We start from the raw sequence: 19,808 nt of genomic DNA on the forward strand, positions 1-19,808 counted from the left end.
AGGCGGTATCATGTTTCAAAACCAGTAGTTTTCAAGTCACTCACCAAAAATTAAGTTTGCATAAGAACAAAAGCAATAAAAAATATGTATTTGTCTCAAGGTTCTCATTAAAAAACTATGAACAAGACTCAATGAAATTAAACACGGACAAATGTTTTCAGCGGCTGAGGGTATTTTTCAGCTGCGGATACTTTGAACCACAGTGCAAGCTTTGGTCAAGCTTTGGTCAAGAATAATTAAGTTACTTGAATAGAAGGGACTTAAAAGAAAGAGTGTCTCTTTGGTGTATTGATATGCTGCTCTTTTTAGTGCTTGAACGTCTTAAAAGAGCAATACCCGAAAGACTGTCAGAAAATCTATTCTGGAGTCCTGCTGATGTTCTTTGTCATTGCTGAATATATCGTGACTAACAAACCCAAGAGTGGATTAGGCACAGAGGATTAAACGATTTGCCGTCTTGAGTTTATATTACTACTTATAGTTTCTACTCTTCGAAACATGCATATAATATAACTACATATTCAGGCTGCTTTTTGTTTGTTATGGAATGGAACCCTGAAGTGACATGCAGCGGTGGCCATGCAACCAATGGCGAAAGTCCTCTGATCATAGAAGATCTGTTGGGTTGGACAAATGCACATGAAATTAGGCATGAAAGCTTGTCATTATGCCCAGTATTTTGGGCTTGGGATGCACTTCAAGCAGTCAAAACAATTGATGTGCTCTGCCTTGGCAAACAAGGAGGCCCGTGACAGTAACAAGATCATCTGGAAAGAAAAAACGGAAACTGTTTTGAAATAACAAAGAAATGGAGCGATAAACAATGCAAATTCAGCCATCGCTCTCAAAGGTTCAAAGCTGTGCAGACAGCATAACTACCACCTCCATTTGAATTTACCTTGTTACGCGATGCTTGTTTTTGTTCTGCTGAAATGCAGACTGCTCCGATTGTCTTGCTATGGATCACGTCCCGCGCTACGCAGTCTGCGGTATGCAGAGCCGCCATCTTTAATCACAACTGAGTTCATCTGTCGATGGTTCTTTCCTTTCTCCCCTCTCTTACTCTGTTCTTGTCTCTCCGTCCCGGCCCCCTCTGCGATTGTTGTGGGGGTTCTTCTTTTCTGACTGACATCAAACCGCCATATCGACAGGCTCATGTGCCGCCCGGTAGGGGGGCAGCTCAAAACAAGCAGCATTGGCCGCTCTCCTTTACCTCGCCGTACATTCACTGACCACATTTCTAGTTTTTCTCCCAAAAACAGCAATTCCAAACAAAAATTAATCTCAGCACTGAGGCCTTTGATGTGTGGAAGGCCGAATTCAAAGCTCCTCAATAGGGTCTATTGAATGCATCTTTCTGTCAGATGTTCCGAGTAATGAGATTTAGAGGACTTTGATTGATCTAGGCCAATTTGTTGTCACCCGTACAGTCTCAGTCACAAATTCTACGGATAACTAAGGTATTAGAGACACAAACGCTTAATCCAACCAATCCGACTTTGTTGTTCTTCCGTTCTTCCGATGTACGAAAATCGCAAAAAAACACATCGTAAGTTAACAAGGGCTCAGCTGGAGTTCTATGATCGCGCCATTTGAAACCAAAACAATTCTGAGAGGCCTTTGACTACATTCTTTTTGCTTTCATCCCGACAATGCTCTTCATCCATTCTGACACCCCACTCACATGACTCTTTTCCCTTTTTTATGGTCGGAGACTCGATTTTAAGGATAATCTTGTTTACTGTCACAGTTTTTTTTGTTCCGTAAAATACTTTTTTCGTACAATAACCAGTTAAGTCTCAAAATGGTCGATGCTCTCACCTGGCTCTCCTGATGAGTGTGTCGTCGGTTCTGATTTCTCTGGTCCGCCATGACTGGGCGCAGTCGCCTGCTTGCCACTCTAGACTACTTTCTTATACTCATGAACCTGTTTCTGTTTCTTACTAGTGGATTGCTGAAAGATGTGCATCTTTACTTTATGTTGCAGCTTCTTCACTGCAACCCCATTGGAGGATGCGAGGACCAGATGATAGTCTGCAGAATCCTATTGTAACTATAGCAACAGACCCCGCAGGCATGAGTGATTTTCTCCTAATTGCTGGGTAAACATTAGAAATAGCCCACTTACTATTAGCAGATATGATCACAGTTTGTGATGTGACTTAGGGGTGACAATTACAAAAATGAAAGTGGCTTTGAACAAACAAAGCTGAACGGAGTCCTCTTCCGCAATCCAGTCTGGTTTTATCCAGTCTGATTAAAAAATAAACTCTCTAGCCATGGAGAGTGGTGGAAATAGCTGTGCTTTGTTATAAAACCTGAAGTTTGGTTCTTTTTAGATCAAAGCTAGCATGTGTTTAATGGATAGTGAAGATTGCGAAATGCCACAAAACCCACAACAGCCACTGAGAAGAGGTATAAGCAGATGAGAGTAGTGAAAAGAACATTGGGGAAAAGGGTGAGAGATGATATTGCCTTTGTTGTATAGCGTTATCAGCTGCTTACCTTTCATATGAATTTCACACTTGCTTGTCTTGTAGCAGCCAGGGTCAGATTCAACAAACCCTTCCCACAATGACCGATTTTCCATTCACACTACCCCAACGAACATCCATGGTGTCGCCTGCCACTTGCATTTGGCTTGATTGCGCCACACTAAAACAAATTTTACTTTCAGATTTTCGCTTGATTTCAGTGGTTCTCTTTTCGGTCCATTGGGCACATTGGCCAGCATCTGTAATAGAAACAAGAGAAGCTACAAAACTCAAAGACATGTAACTCTTAAAAAGAAGAGAGCACCACAGGACAAACAGCTGGCCAGTGGTATCAAGGAGAGCCAGGATTAATGTTCGGGAGGGGTGAGATGTTGGAGCAGTCAAATCCTGGCTTGGGGAGAAAGATTTTATTTTCCTCGCTCTTCATCGAAGATGAGTTGTAAGTTGTCATGGACACAAGGATTTATTTTGTCTTATTTGTTTCTTATCCTGCAGATTTTCTCTAACACTCCCCCAGCGGAACGTAGACCTACAGAGAGGAAATATTCACGCAGAGGAAATATGATCGAAAGTTTTGCCTGAAATTTTTTGTATTTTTACCTGAACAGATGGATTAGAGAAGAAACAAAATCTAGAGCTGAAGTACAATCTACAAATCTTTCATTTGGTGGAAGTGACTATTATAGTACTGTAGATGCACATTTTACAAAATAATCTGTGTGTGCATGGGTGTGTTAAGAACATATTGTCCTCTCTATATTGTGTTTAATTTTGTTCGTATTGCCACCTCCCAGCATTCTCTGCACATTCTCTGACTATGACGTCCTCACTACATCAGAGAGACTCGTCAAACAGATCCACTACTACAAAAATACAAAGCAAACATTACACAAATGAAGACATCTACATTGTATGACCACAGAGACAAACACACAAAGACCTCAGTTTGGACAAAATAAACTACAAGTGCTAAGACTTCTGGCCACACAAGTGTTTTAATTGTACTTTGTGCGTCTATCAGGTAATATTCCATAGTGGTGGATTTCTCATTTGAAACCAACTGTGTTTTCATGGACACACTCACTCCCATATTTCCCCTCATGAATGGAAAAACAAGCCCTGCTTATCAAAGAGCAGTTTGGCCAGTGTGTCTATAACAAGGAGCAATGCATTATTAAAAAGATAGCTACATTAAATAGTTGTCTTATTCTCAGAGGGAGAAAGTGAGTTTCTTGGTGTTTCATCACATGAATAAAAATGCCTCATAATGATGTAATTTCAGGCTAAGGAATATCTCTCAGGGTTTACAACTGAATTGATTTACGATTCTGTTTACAGATTTACGGACCTGTTCTGAGCACAAAATCAATGCTGTATGACATTACAAACTACATACTATTTTAGTTTCAGGGATACAATTTCTTGTCATAAAGATTCAAACACGGGAGCAGGCACCATTGTTACAGTCTCATTTCAAATGTTCCCCTACATTCTCCATGCCTCAGATACCTGTTCTTTACTATAAAGCCTAGATGTTCTGCGGCCTTTGTTCTTCATCCATAATGGGCAGTAAAGCCTAGTTAAAGTCACTGAACAAAATCCTATCAACAGAAGTGCAATGGACAATGGATATGGCTGGTAATGACTGCTAGAAGGATGAATGTCCTCCTGTGTGGATCAGGATGTCCAAGGCCAGAGCCTCATTTTCTGTACCAACTGAGCTCTGGACAGAACCTTGAAATCTGGCTACTGGAGAGTGCGATATATTCTGGATGTTATAGGCAGGTGTATGTGCTTGGCATTTATAATACGGGCCTGGCAGAGCAGAAAAGTAAGAATAACCTAACTTGTGTGTTGCTGTGTTTGTTGATTCTAGCCACTGGGCACACACTGGTTGAATCAATGTTGTTTCTGTGTCATTTCAATGAAATTACGTTGAACCAACGTGGAATAGATGTTAACTGAGGGTCCTGTGTGGCTCAGTTGGTAGTGCATGGCACTTGTAACGCCAGGGTCGTGGGTTTGATTCCCATAGGGGACCAGTACAAAAATGTGTGCAGTCGTTCTGGATAAGAATGACTCAAATGTATTGACGTCTGTGGGTAGTCACTACTGAATACAATATGCTCTATACAAGTAACTTTCTTATACCGAATTTGGTTAGTGAGCTACAGATTTCTTACCAATTTTAATTGTTTTAACAATAGTATTTTTTAGCTCAAGGATCATCATTTAGGCCTCATAGAAATGCTTTGGGTTGTGGTTGATGATTATTGTAATCCACAAATTCCATAACTTTCCACGCTTCACCACTGTATACCATGTATTTATGGATTTCACAATTCCTGTGAACCAAGAAATAATCTCCTACTATTGGTGTTGTTTTCACCTCATTTCACTAACTGGGCAGCCCTGCACCTATCAGCATCCCCAGACTACAGAACATGGAACCCTGAGATAAACCACGCACAATGAAATTCCACCGATGATCAGCAGGGGACAAAGTAGCAGCCAGCAGCTGCAGTCACTTTTAATCTCAACCTACAATTCAGTCACAAACAAAACAATGAGCACGGAAACAAACAATAGACACCCTCCACAACTAATCTTGACTGACACATTCTGCATATCATAGACACTATGGTAGGAGCAGAGCTCATTCAAACCATTTGTGTCCTGAACACTGCATCATGACATATTGCATTTCCATTGTCCTTCTCAATTCACTCTACTTATGTTGCTTCCGAAACAATTACAACTATTTGGGACTTCATTAGCTGTGGTGGAAGTTATATTTATATTGGCCATGCCTGTGCCGTGATGTAGCAAGCAAAGACAAACTAAACACAACTCGTCTTTTTCATTGTGTGCTTTTAGATTTCATTTTTTGTTTTAAATATGGCACAGTATAGTTGCTTGCTATACTTACTAAGCATAAAAGGTAACACTAGTGTAATAAAGACATTGTTAGCACCAGAAAACCTCAAGAATAGTTTAACATAAAACAGAGCAAGCTTTTGTTCCTCTCTAGGTACTGATGATTAGGGATAAGCAGGTCAAGGTTTCATCCACAACATCTGTTGGTTTTCAACACTGACTCATTCCCAATGGTAATGAGTCTTATTCATTTTGGAAAGCCTTTGAAACAACCCCTAGGATATCTGATCAAATGAAAGCCCTAAGGCAAGCATTTCTCTCTGAGGTTTTGGGGAAGAAGAAGATAGTGAGAGCTCCACCAGCCTCATGCATATTATATCACTAAATGTGGAGGCAACACAAATGTACTGACTATCCATATCAATACCGTAGAGCAGTTGAACTCGTTTCCTTTTCTGGGGTGCATTTTCCCAGGAGACTCAGAAATAACACATAAATATATCTGCAGTATTCTAAAATACAGATTTGTATTTCTATAACGATATACCCTCAGCAACAATGTAACATTTCCCCCCTAGAAAAGGCAATTCAATTTGAATGTTAGTCCGTCTGTTCCCAGTGTTCTGCAATTAACAGTCTGAAAAGAAGGATACATCTCAAGCTTACATTTCCTGCCTCATGACTCTCCTTCTCCTCTCTCCTCTCCCCCATCACTAGCAGTCTGTCTCCTTTCTCTCTCTCTCTCTCTCTCTCTCTCTCTCTCTCTTCTCTCTCTCTCTCTCTCTCTCTCTCTCTCTCTCTCTCTCTCTCTCTCTCTCTCTCTCTCTCTCCCAAAGGTGTTTGTTTATTCCTCCCTCCAGGGTGTAGGACTGAAGCCCACTCCCACTGTCAAAGAACCCACCGACAGAGAAGATTAAAGGACCCAGTAAAACAACTGGTGTAACTCTGCTGACCAAACCATCTGTGCTTTTAAGAACACATCAGCAACAGCACAAAACACACACTGCCGTTAACAAAACATTTTTTTTACAGATTATATTGCATTTATGCTTAGGCGTCTTGTCGTTTCTGCATTCCTGTTTAGGCCTCAATAAGTATTTTGAGCACGGTTTGGATGGATGAAAATTACAGACGTGTTAACGTTGGGCCAGTAACCCGGAAAGTCGCTGGTTTGAATACCTCAGCCGACGAGGTGAAACATCTGTCAATGTGCCCTTGAACAAGGCATTCAAGGGTGCCGTAATACTATGGCTGAACTTGTAAAACAACATATTTCACTGCACCCAAAAAATATATAAATGTTTGGCCAATCGCAATTACATTAATTTTACATTACTTGCTGGGTCATTCTTAAAATGTTGTGACAAATGTGTCCCATGTCTGCAACAATGAAAACCTGATTGAATATCACATTTTTGAAGGGTAATTTAAATGTAAAAAGCGGTTTGAATAATAATTTCTAATTGAACTGTTTATTGCATAAATTGTGTGCGTGCGTGCGTGCTTGTGTGTGTATGAGCGTGTGTGTGTACTAGCTAGCCTTGTGAAGTATTGAAAGACATTGCAGTGTAATAGCCTCCCCTTGTGGTTCATGTAAATCATTTTATTTTCCTCGTTCTTTTTTTTTTACTCACACCAAATGTCACTTCCAAAGTTACAGTTAATTTAAGTAGGCCTATGCTAAAATACGTTATATTTGACATGCATTGGTAGGGGCCCTACTAGCTACTCCCTTTCAACTGAAATTGTGTTACTTCTGTCTTAAACAAAACATGACCTATTTCCAATTTAAATAGTTTGAGTGTAGAACATACAAAAAAATACATGCACACGGCATAAGCCATGAAAAAATGATTTAACATTTTCAGGGGAATTGAACTGCCTAGGACCGCCACGAGATCGCTGTGTAACATATACTACTTCGTCTACATGAGATATGGAAAACCCTTTCATGCGCTAACCAGCGCAGGCGCGGTGGCCAAGTGGTAAGGCGTCGGTCTCGTAAACCGAAGATCGCGGGTTCGAACCCCGTCCGTGCCTTTTAGGAGATTATCAATAGCATTTCTGCTAAATCAAAAATCTATGTACCATTACCAGACTCGAAATAGAATTTATAATGGACAGCGTGATTAGCCACAACAACAGTCAAATTTGTGTTGATTTTCACTTCGACTGCAAACATGACTTTTGAAACATTGTGTGGGACTACTTTACCATCAATAGGGGGCAGCAAACACTAATGTTTTTAATACATCCATACAATCTTTCCTTTACAATGTTTACATAACATTTTAGCTAGAGTGAAACGTGACATATAGGCAGCAACTGCCTAAATTAGTGTGCTAAATTGCGCAATAAATTCATATTTTAAAAGAGACATGGGGACTTTTGTAAGAATTTTACATTAAAACAACCCAATGTTTTGCTTTTGTTACATCCCATTTCATCTGCATATTCAAACCCTTTCATCATTAGCCTTATTGTGAAAATCTTTTGGCGCGCGCGCGGAGCCCCGTTCTGGGCAGCTTAAACGCACAAAACAGTGTGACTCTCCATAGATTTCGAGGAATGCATTTCCCAGTTTCAATATTTGTATAATACTTTTAGGAAAATAAAACTCATAATTCCATTTGCACTAGGCCTAGCATATGCCAAACTTTCCCCCCCAATTGCTGCAGAAAACAACGCAGGACAACGCCATCAACGCCCCCCCCCCCCCGCCTAGAATGTTTTTCTGAATTCCAACAGCCTATAATTAAGAACAAAAACAAATATATTTGGATAAATGCCATATTGCCGTTGTCTGTTTTTGAGACTGCATCACCCCCTTCACGGCCTCTCTTACCTCGTGGCGTGACCATGAAGCAATGTTTGAGGCGCTGGTATCGAGATTTTATTTAATGCATTGAGTCAAGTCCGCCAGACACTGCTGAGCTCACCACTAGGAGCACGGATACTTAAAGAAACAACAACAGATAAAATCAGACAGTCGTTCCTTCCGATCCTGCTGACTGGTCTAATATTATCATGGTAAGTTTAAAGCGATGTTATATCCATGACACACGGAAGATGTTTTGCTTGAGAGGTCGGAGCGGCTGTCATGTCGTCTGTCTACCAGGGCTGGGAGGGCCAGCAGGTGTGAGGGGAATTCTTATTGCTGTCACTCCGATTATCTAATAATTATAGGACTTTGTTATTGATCCTTTTGAATAGCACAATGAACGCTAAACTTGTCTGTGAATGTTTAGATAATGCTATTTGTTTTGATATTAGGTTTGCATGATTAGTTGTCGTATTAAATGTGCTGTTCTTTTCAAGGGGTGGTCTCAGAGTAGCAGACAGATTGTGTCTGAGAGTACCTGAACTCTCTATGGACCACCAGACACTGTCTGGGACTCAACTAACGCCCAGTGAATTCACTAAATGCACACAAGAGCTGTATATCAAAACATGTTGTTTTACATTCTATACAGAGGGGTATATTGCAGCAATATGATATTAATGTGCACGTCATAATCAATTTATTGTACAGGAAATGTCAGCTTGATGCTAATCAAGCGTGTAGTTTATGAAAGGACAAGTTCAAGGATTGCACAGTGATTCAAATCATGAGGATTGCATAATCAGTAATCACATCATTTGTATAAAATAAGCAGGCTACTGTAAAGCCATTGTTCTTATGAAATCAGCCTTATTGTAGGTCATGTAGGATGTAGCTAGATTAACTAATAATTATAGCAGGCTGACATGGACACATTCTCAATAACAGTGAGTGGAAGTGTGTCATCTGTTTTATAGCCAGAAAAAACCCCTACCTAGACCATAACCCAATGTCAGTTATGCAATAGCCTACACACAAACTGCACTCTTTGAAAATGAGTTGAGGACAAAAGCTGAGGATGATGTAATATTGTATCCATAAGTAATTGTAATGTGTATGAGAATGTCAGGTGGCCTTAGTGTGATCTCAGTCACGGGATCTTGGGGGCGAGATGAGTTTGATCAGAATCCAACTGGCCCGCAAAGTCCCGCTTCTGGGACTCACCCTCGCATCTTAAAACCAATTAGCCCAACTTTATGTTTGTTTGTATGATATTGTGATTATGTTGGGACAGAATAAATAGTCAAAATAGTGGCAGGCGGTGGTGCCCAGTGAAGTTGAAATGTAACGCCGCAGGGAGAATGAGGGGCTTTTGGGGGCACTTGTGTTTCAGTTTCACCATCATAATGCCCCTAAAAATCCTTATTGCTCTTGCACTGATCTCCTATCATTGTGTTTATGGGGGTGTAGGAAATACATTTCAGATTAAACAAAAATTCATATCCGATTAAACTAAAATATATATCAGATTAAACTAAACTACATATCAGATTAAACTAAAATATATATCAGATTAAACAAAAATATATATCAGATTAAACTAAACTACATATCAGATTAAACTAAAATATATATCAGATTAAACTAAAATTCATATCCGATTAAACTAAAATATATATCAGATTAAACTAAACTACATATCAGATTAAACTAAAATATATATCAGATTCAACTAAACTACATATCATATTAAACTAAAATATATATCAGATTAAACTAAACTACATATCAGATTAAACTAAAATATATATCAGATTAAACTAACCCAACTCTTTCCCCTCTATACATTCCACAGTACCCTTGGATTAATGTCCTAACTAGCTTTATTGTCTTGGAACCCATTACATGGGCTGATGATGATGGTGATGATGATTATGTTGATGATGATGATAATGTAATCATAATTTTTTATGTTTAGTTTTAGGTCACCATATTTTTGATGATGATGATGTTGAATTGATGTTTTTGAAAATGTACTTACCTTCTATGTAGGCCTTACTTTGTACTATTGCTGGTGCTAATGTTGAACATTAATATTGATATATTTATATTGATGGCTGCCAACCCATGACTAATGCACTAGCATTGTATGTACTACCTTTACATTCAGTATCTTTGTGATTCATATGTGTTTTTTATGTTTCTACGTTGTATGTGCTCCTTGCTGCAAAACCAATTGCCCTATGTAACAAATTATTGTTGAAACATGAACTAACGTAGACCACAGAGTTGCAAAGAAAAAGCCATATCTCAGACTGGCCAATAAAAATTAAATATTAAGATGGGTAAAAGAACACAGACACTGGACAGAGGAACTCTGCCTAGAAGGCAAGCATCCCGGAGTCGCCTCTTCACTGTTGACGTTGAGACTGGTGTTTTGCGGGTACTATTTAATGAAGCTGCCAGTTGAGGACTTGTGAGGCGTCTGTTTCTCAAACTAGACACTCTAATGTACTTGTCCCCTTGCTCAGTTGTGCCCCGGGGCCTCCTACTCCTCTTTCTATTCTGCTTAGAGCCTGTTTGTGCTGTTCTGTGAAGGAAGTAGTACATCGCGTTGTACAATATCTTCAGTTTCTTGGCAATTTCAGCCTGTAATCGAACCCACAAATGCTGATGCTCCAGATGCTCAACTAGTCTAAATAAGGCCAGTTTTATTGCTTCTTTAATCAGAACAACAGTTTTCAGCTGTGCTAACATAATTGCAAAAAGGTTTTCTAATGATCAATTAGCCTTTTAAAATGATCAACTTAGATTAGCTAACACAACGTGCCATTGGAACACAGGAGTGATCGTTGCTGATAATGGGCCTCTGTACGTCTATGTAGATATTCCATAAAAAATCAGCCGTTTCCAGCTACAATAGTCATTTACAACATTGACAATGTCTACACTGTATTTATGATCAATTTGATGTTATTTTAATGGACAAAAAATTTGCTTTTCTTTCAAAAACAAGGACATTTCTGAGTGGCCCCAAACTTTTGAACGGGAGTGTACATCTCTGTCAAATTGTTAATTTCATGCCTAAGGATAAAGAAAAGGTTATACCTGTATTTTGTTTATTTGTCATATATGCAATTAGGTCCACAGTGTAATGTTTATAAATAGTATTACATGTACTGTAGGTAGGAGAAAAATTATAATTTTGTAGATTGTTATCTCACTTCTAATGATGAATAAATAAGGATTGCATTGCATAAATCATAATTCAGTATGGTTATTGGCTTTATATCAATTGTGAGAGGTTTGCATCAATTACAACATGTAAGGAGGCGTTCAAATTCCTCAAAATATTAACGCAGGGGAGTTTTGACTTCTTAGCATTTCCCTTTAAAGAAAGGAGCCGTGTCTTCTTTCAAAGCCCAGATTGTTCCATCCTAGTCCTGAGGCAAAGGCCAGAACACACTCTTTCAGTGCTCAGAGCATGTGACACAAACACAAGCCACTGCTCAATATTTGTTTGTGTTAACATTACCAATGTATCTCCTTGGCTTGAACAAGCCCTTTGGTAGGGAGTTCACATAATGTCATGCCTACAATTTGTGCTTCTCACAGATGGCCTTGAGTGCACAATTAAGTTGTTTGGCACCAAGGTCTGCTTACAGACCCTGTTAAATTCCAGATGACTGGAATCACTGAATTACTAAATATTGTGCTAATTCTACTTTTTTTAAATGAACTACTTGCATCAGCTTTTTGAGTATTTCCAACATGAGATGTTACTATGTATAATATACAATTCCAAAACAGTTAGATCTACTTCATCTTTTTGATCAGTTACTTTCAGTGATCATGTAAAATATTTTTTTTATGTCTTTGATTATTTGCCATTTTAACCCATTGCTGAACATAGTGCGCATTCCACTAGCAGTCAGTGGAGGTAGAACTGCAGGGATTGTAAGATGCTGCATGTGTCTCTAGCATTAAGGGTTGTGTAACCTTGTTGAATGGTGGGAATGGGTGGTCTCATCATTGAACGTCAATTTGCCTGATGGTTTTCATATCAGTTCGTCATGATCCATTATACCTCATAGCACAACAAGCTGCTTAATACTGATACAGAAACATGCATATAAAGTTGTGTAAAAGTATCATAAAGTCAAACAATTTAGAATTAATCCTCTAAAAATGAGGCCACATGGCAAGTTGTTGCGAATTGTTTTTATTATTAAGCTGAGAGTAAATATTATGAAAATGTAGTAAATTATACACTGTATATTAAATTGACATATCATGCTTTTGACATGTCATGCTTTTTGAACACATACAAATGAAGTAAGGTATTACAAATATTGAAGTAAAACCTGAATTTGTATGTGAAAATCATATATTTTTGGGGATAATATTTACTAAGCCCCTGAATAATTTTGTGCAGTGTAGTGCAGTCACAGCAGCTGTGGATTCATGATCAACTAATTGAAATACCAAACCGATGGTTTAGTTCGATTACCAAAATGTTTTGTAAATTAGATGAGGGAGAACAGATGAATTGCTAGGTAAAGCCCCGCCTTATCTCAGCTCACTGGTCTCCATAGCAACACCCACCAGTAGCACGTGCTCCAACTGGTATATTTCACTCGTCATCCCCAAATCCAACACTTACTTTGGCCGCCTTTCCTTCCAGTTCTCTGCTGCCAATGACTGAAAAAAATTGAAAAAAATCACTCATGCTGGAGTCTTATATCTCCCTCTCTAACTTTAAGCATCAGCTGTCAGAGCAGCTTATCAATCACTGTACCTGTACACAGGCAATCTGTAAATAGCACACCTAACTACCTCCTCCCCATATTGCTACTTATCCTCTTGCTCTATCACTCCACTATTAATGCTAAATTGTAATTATTTCGCCTCTATGCCCTATTTATTGCCTTACCTCCCTACTCTTCCACATTTGCACACACTGTACATAGATTTTCTATTGTGTTATTGACTGTACGTTTGTTTATGTGTAACTCTGTGTTGTTGTTTTTGTCACACTGCTTTGCTTTATCTTGGCCAGGTTGCAGTTGTAAATGAGAACTTGTTCTCAACTGGCCTACCTGGTTAAATAAAGGTGAAATATATATATTTTTTAAAGACCAATGGAATTTTGATTAAAAGGAACACTTTCAGTAGGCCATTTGCAATTCTGCTCATCTTCATGAAATATGCTGCACAGCAAGTGGGCTAAGACATAAAACAGGTGGTCAATGGTCATTCACACCCATCATGCTCTCTGTATGTCCACAAGCCTGTAGCTACTGCTATCAGGAGAGCACTTCCTTCTATGTGGGATATACTGTGAGTGAGCAGAATGGATATTTAGCTCTCTTCACCTTTACCTTGTAACTGATGACGGAATCAGAATGATTTTGACAGAATGGGTCATGAAACAAAAGTATTTGGGATTTCATTGTTGTATTTGCATTCATAGTAGAATATCAGTGGAGAACCTTCTATAACTAAGCCCATCTCAATAAACTCTGAAAATATCAGTAAATAAACACATCTATATCATTGTAAACATATCCTAGCCATGGACATATGGAATCAAAACTGTAATAATTTGCATTGTGAGATGTGACTGTGAAGTCATAAACACCTTCCCTTGCTGTGAAGGCGCAGTGTGTGAAGAATATGGTCAGGCTGTGTTGAATCACAGCATTTGCTGGCTTTACAGACAGGTTTGTCTTTGCTTATCGTGAGGTTACAGCTGGGGAAGTCATTATTGACACCCTATACCTTCAACGGAACGTTCCATTCTAAATGACACGACAGAAAGGATCTGTGCCTTTATTCATTTAAAATAAAACATCACAGCGAATGCCTATGGTAATAATATTGAAATGTGAATATTGCAATATGAGTATTTAAAATATTCAACTGTGATTGACAAGACGAGAAAACAACAGATAAACTATTAATAGGCTGATTAATAATGACAATAGAATCTCTGATTGTTGGTATAATTTCTACATCATGTGGTGCCTGGTGCATGCGGTGCCTGGTGCCTCAGGAAGTAGATGATGAAGTGAATGACTGTCATAGTTGAGATATCTTTAAAAGGGACTGCAAGATATTCATCTGAGACATTTGATGTTCAATATAATGAGATAATAGCATAAGCTTGTTTGACTTTTTTCCAATGGATGTAATACTTTGAGTAATCTCTATTAAATGATCCCTCAAATCCTAATGATGTAGAATGTTTTCTGATGCATTGCTGTGCATAAACCAAAACTATGTTGATTATATTCTGTGATAAACTAGTAAACTTTGTAAAAAAGAATCCCCAAAAGCCTCTTGCTATGACAAACTGACGACAGAGGAGAGGAATGCGCTGGAGAACCTCATTTTCTTCTGAATTAGCAATGTACATTCACAATGACCTACAAAATGGTTTGGATTGTCACAACCACCGTTAAGATTCCAGATGTGACCAATATATCCTGGTCCTTGCCAGTCCTTAGATTGTTGTGTTTCTAATTGTACAACCTTCCTCTCTAGAGGCTTCTTCTACATAAACGTAGAGTACTCTACACTGAGTATATAAAACATTAAGAACACCGGCTCTTTCCATGACATAGACTGACCAGGTGAATCCAAGTGAAAGCTATGATCCCTTATTGATGTCACTTGTTAAATCCACATCAATCAGTGTAGATGAAGGGGAGAAGACAGGTTAAAGACTGAAGATTTTTAAGCCTTGAGAAATTTAAACGTGGTTGTGTACAGTCGTGGCCAAAAGTTTTGAGAACGACACAAATATACATTTTCACAAAGTCTGCTGCCTCAGTTTGTATGATGGCAATTTGCATATACTCCAGAATGTTATGAAGAGTGATCAGATGAATTGTAATTAATTGCAAAGTCCCTCTTTGCCATGCAAATGAACTGAATCCCACCCAAAAACATTTCCACTGCATTTCAGCCCTGCCACAAAAGGACCAGCTGACATCATGTCAGTGATTCTCTCGTTAACACAGGTGTGAGTGTTGACGAGGACAAGGCTGGAGATCACTCTGTCATGCTGATTGAGTTCGAATAACAGACTGGAAGCTTCAAAAGGAGGGTGGTGCTTGGAATCATTGTTCTTCTCTGTCAACCATGGTTACCTGCAAGGAAACACGTGCCGTCATCATTGCTTTGCACAAAAAGGGCTTCACAGGCAAGGATATTGCTGCCAGTAAGATTGCACCTAAATCAACCATTTATCGGATCATCAAGAACTTCAAGGAGAGCTGTTCAATTGTTGTAGAGAAGGCTTCAGGCCACCCAAGAAAGTCCAGCAAGCGCCAGGAATGTCTCCTAAAGTTGATTCATCTGTGGGATCGAGGCACCACCAGTACAGAGCTTGCTCAGGAATGGCAGCAGGCAGGTGTGAGTGCATCTGCACGCACAGTGAGGCGAAGACTTTTGGAGGGTGGCCTGGTGTCAAGAAGGGCAGCAAAGAAGCCTCTTCTCTCCAGGAAAAACATCAGGGACAGACTGATATTCTGGCAAAGGTAGAGGGATTGGACTGCTGAGGACTGGGGTAAAGTCATTTTCTCTGATGAATCCCCTTTCCGATTGTTTGGGGCATCTGGAAAAAAGCTTGTCCAGAGAAGACAAGGTGAGCGCTACCATCAGTCCTGTGTCATGCCAACAGTAAAGCATCCTGAGACCATTCATGTGTGGGGTTGCTTCTCAGCCAAGGGAGTGGGCTCACTCACAATTTTGCCTAAGAACACAGCCATAAATAAAGAATGGTACCAACACATCCTCCGAGAGCAACTTCTCCCAACCATCCAGGAACAGTTTAGTGATGAACAATGCCTTTTCCAGCATGATGGAGCACCTTGCCATAAGGCAAAAGTGATAACTAAGTGGCTCGGGGAACAAACATCGATATTTTGGGTCCATGGCCAGGAAACTCCCCAGACCTTAATGCTATTGAGAACTTGTGGTCAATTCTCAAGAGGTGGGTGGACAAACAAAAACCCACAAATTCTGACAAACTCCAAGTATTGATTATGCAAGAATGGGATACCATCAGTCAGGATGTGGCCCAGAAGTTAATTGACAGCATGCCAGGGCGGATTGCAGAGGTCTTGAAAAAGAAGGGTCAACACTGCAAATATTGACTCTTTGCATCAACTTCATGTAATTGTCAATAAAAGCCTTTGACACTTATGAAATGCTTGTAATTATACTTCAGTATTCCATAGTAACATCTGACAAAAATATCTAAAGACATTGAGGCAGCAGACTTTGTGAAAATTAATATTTGTGTCATTCTCAAAACTTTTGGCCATGACTATATGTGTGCCATTCAAAGGGTGTTCTTAATGTTTTGTACACTCAGTGTATGTGTGTCTTCAAGAACCTTCCCTCTATTCATTATAGGATGAATGGATTTGTATGTATGAGTGAATAGAAGATGGTGGCATGTATTCTTTCACTACGCTCATGCACATGAGTCCTCCTAGTGTTATTTAGTGGTCTTCAGACAAGGCAGAGCAGAGAGAGAAGGGCACACAGCCCCAGTTTACTGTTTAATAATCTCTGCTCACATTTCTCCACACTGACAGCCTGCCAGATACAACAATCTGAGGGTGTGAGAGTTAGCAGGCCAAGAGCACGCACGCACACACACGCACACACACAAACACACACACACACAGCTTTTAAACAAAATACCAGGTGGCATAGCAAGATTAAATGTGCCTTTTCTTGTCAATGCACATAATACTTGAACAGGATGGGATGACACATTTAGTTTCAGTCCTTCAGCATATATCAGATGCTGATCTTACTTGTAAGTAATACAACAAGTATTGTAATTACTGTAATTATAGTAATCCTGACCCTAAATACAGCGTAAGAACAATGTCATAACAACACTTGTTACAATGTAAGTGTTACACATTCTGACGATAAAAAAGTTTGGAATTGTTCCATTCGGGAATGCTTTATAACAATGTTAGTCAGGAAAAATATATATTTCCTTGTCCAAAACATCAAGACGTGTGAAGCAATAGGCACGGTATGAAACCCTTACAGCCAAGACTCCCACCCACATCTAATCCTATTGTAGATATGGCCATATTGAGTGCTCTACTGTTGCTGATGTCAGATTCCTTTGTCATTCACGATGAGCTGCACATAATGTTGAAGTCCCATTTTGAAGCAGGACTACTTAGACAGAGAGGGACACACACAGAGACCTTGCAGGGGAACTCTGCTGGGTAAAGTATATTGAAAAATCACACATGACAAGCCACCCTCACACAGCGAGGGGGATACTTTTACCCTTTCTGCCTCAGCAGTTATATTTAGAGCTTCAGTAGAACCGGCGAACAGAGGACATCATGATGCATTTGAAGCTAGATGGGAAGGAATTTAGATGATTCTCTTGATTCTTATGCTCGAATCAGACACCAAACATGATTAATACAGTAAGACTAATGATTGTAGGCTGTGCTCTCTTGGTATGACAATGTAATAATGACAATAGAAAGTTGTCCAGCCAAATGTTACCAAGTTGTCGCTCTCAAAATTCATATATGGCCATCCAATACGTCAAGATGGAGCTGGGCCTTAACTCGGTAAGTAGCTGTCTTCTGGGCATATGTGCATCCAACACTGTCATCAAACGCTGATTTCTCACATAAATGCACACATTGATTCAGGTAACAGACCATTTAACTAGGCCTAGAACCCCTAGACAAAGCAAGTGAAACAATATTAATAGGCTAGTTATTGGGTTCGTAACAATATACATTTGTGTAACTACCGTGCCGAGGTCCCATTTGAATCACGAGAAATTATTATATGCCCAGTGTTGGAAAAAGTACTCAATTCTTATACTTGAGTAAAAGTAAAGATATCTTAATATAAAATGAGTCAAGTAAAAGTGAAAGTCACCCAGTAAAATACTACTTGAGTAAAAGTCTAAAAGTATTTGGTTTTCAAATACACTTAAGTATCAAAAGTAAAAGTATGAATAATATAAAATTACTTAGATTAAGCAAACTAGACAGCACAATTTTCATGTTTTTTTAAATGTACTTACGTATAGCCAGGGTCACACTCCAACTCTCAGACATCATTTACATTTATATTTGTGTTTAGTGAGTCCGCCAGATCAGAGGCAGTAGAGATGACCAGGGATGTTCTCTTGATAAGTGTGTGAATTGGGCCATTTTCTGTCCTGCTAAGCATTCAAAATGTAACGAGTACTTCTGGTTGTCAGGGAAAATGTATGGAGTAAGAAGTACATCATTTTCTTCTGGAATGTAGTGAAGTAAAAGTAAAAGTTATCAAAAATTTAAATAGTAAAGTAAAGATACCCCAAAAAACGACTTTACTTAAGTACTTTACACCACTGAATATGCCTTTAGGGGGTGCGGATCATATGACTCATCGCACATCTCGTTTTCTGAGACTTCTTTGTGAAGGCAAAATGTGTTTAGCATTGAGCATATTTGGACAACATTCATTGTAGTGATCACATCTATAAACCGTACTTGAACGTTGTCCTGTGACCCATGTGAACACTCAGGAGGGTCATCAAAAGCGGACCAATTGCTAGACATATGGGGATGTGCACTGCTTTATTTCACTGTCATGCTGCTAAGCACGGTTTTTAACCACACTCAAGTGCATGGACAAACCACACAATTCGACACGGTTACTGAAAGTCTAGGTGCATGTACAATTCCCAAACAAAACTGTGGGGGGGCGTTTTAAAAGTTCCAATTTACAGCATAGCACATTTTCCTCACTGAACAATAAGTAGGATTTACATCAACTGAATCTATGATTCTTGTTAAATCCAGAATCCTTGACAGGCATCCCTGGAGACCAGCTCTGTGCAGTAGAGCTCAGCTTCCTCATATGACTGCCAGGCCTTGGAGAGAAGCCCCCAAATGAATAAGTAGCAGGCCCTGGTTACTGCATTCTGGCCCAGAGCTCTCTAGCATGCAGACCCAGGAGTAACAGCTTAATTAACAACCACAATGGACATGTACGGTACCTAAAGATATATCTACATTAGGCAAAGATGCCAGAAAATAAATGCAGTTAGTGTTGTTATTGTCTTTAAATAGGCAGGTAAAAACACAGAGGCTAAATAAGATCCTCCTGTTGATTCAGTGGTTAAGAAATCACTCAGAGATATTTTGGCTGGTTGGGTTATGACTTTGGGATGTAGCCATGTTGTTGTGGGTCAATGACAAGCTGCGCTGCCAGCTATTATGAGTCCACCGTAGTCGGAACATTGTGGAAAAGAGGCAGGTAATATGTCTCTATGCTTCGGCCCTCTGGCAGAATGTCAACAAACCCCTTGACAGTGTTTCAAGGATGCTGTATTGACAGGGTTATGAAAAAATGAGAACTATTCACATGACAGACATGCTCCATTTTCACATGACAGACATGCTTTATTTTACTTTTTTCTTACATCAAATGATGACAAATAGTATGAAAGACTCCCTTTGTTCAATCCATCATTGCAACTGATCATGTTTCTTACCTTTGAGAGGCCATTTGTCTAAGGGAAATGTTACTGTCAGTTGAATATAAAACCAAATGGA

At 39.3% G+C, this 19,808-nt stretch overlaps 1 non-coding gene across 1 annotated transcript; it reads left to right on the forward strand.

Annotated features, from left to right (window-relative positions):
* The first annotated feature begins 7,340 nt into the window (after positions 1–7,340).
* trnat-cgu (transfer RNA threonine (anticodon CGU)) lies at positions 7,341–7,412 on the forward strand. The gene has a single exon. It is a non-coding gene; the product is annotated as a tRNA-Thr (tRNA).
* Positions 7,413–19,808: the final 12,396 nt, after the last annotated feature.

The sequence above is a fragment of the Salmo salar genome, chromosome 03 (assembly GCF_965601325.2).
Source record: "Salmo salar chromosome 03, fSalSal1, whole genome shotgun sequence".
Classification (NCBI taxonomy): domain Eukaryota; kingdom Metazoa; phylum Chordata; class Actinopteri; order Salmoniformes; family Salmonidae; genus Salmo; species Salmo salar.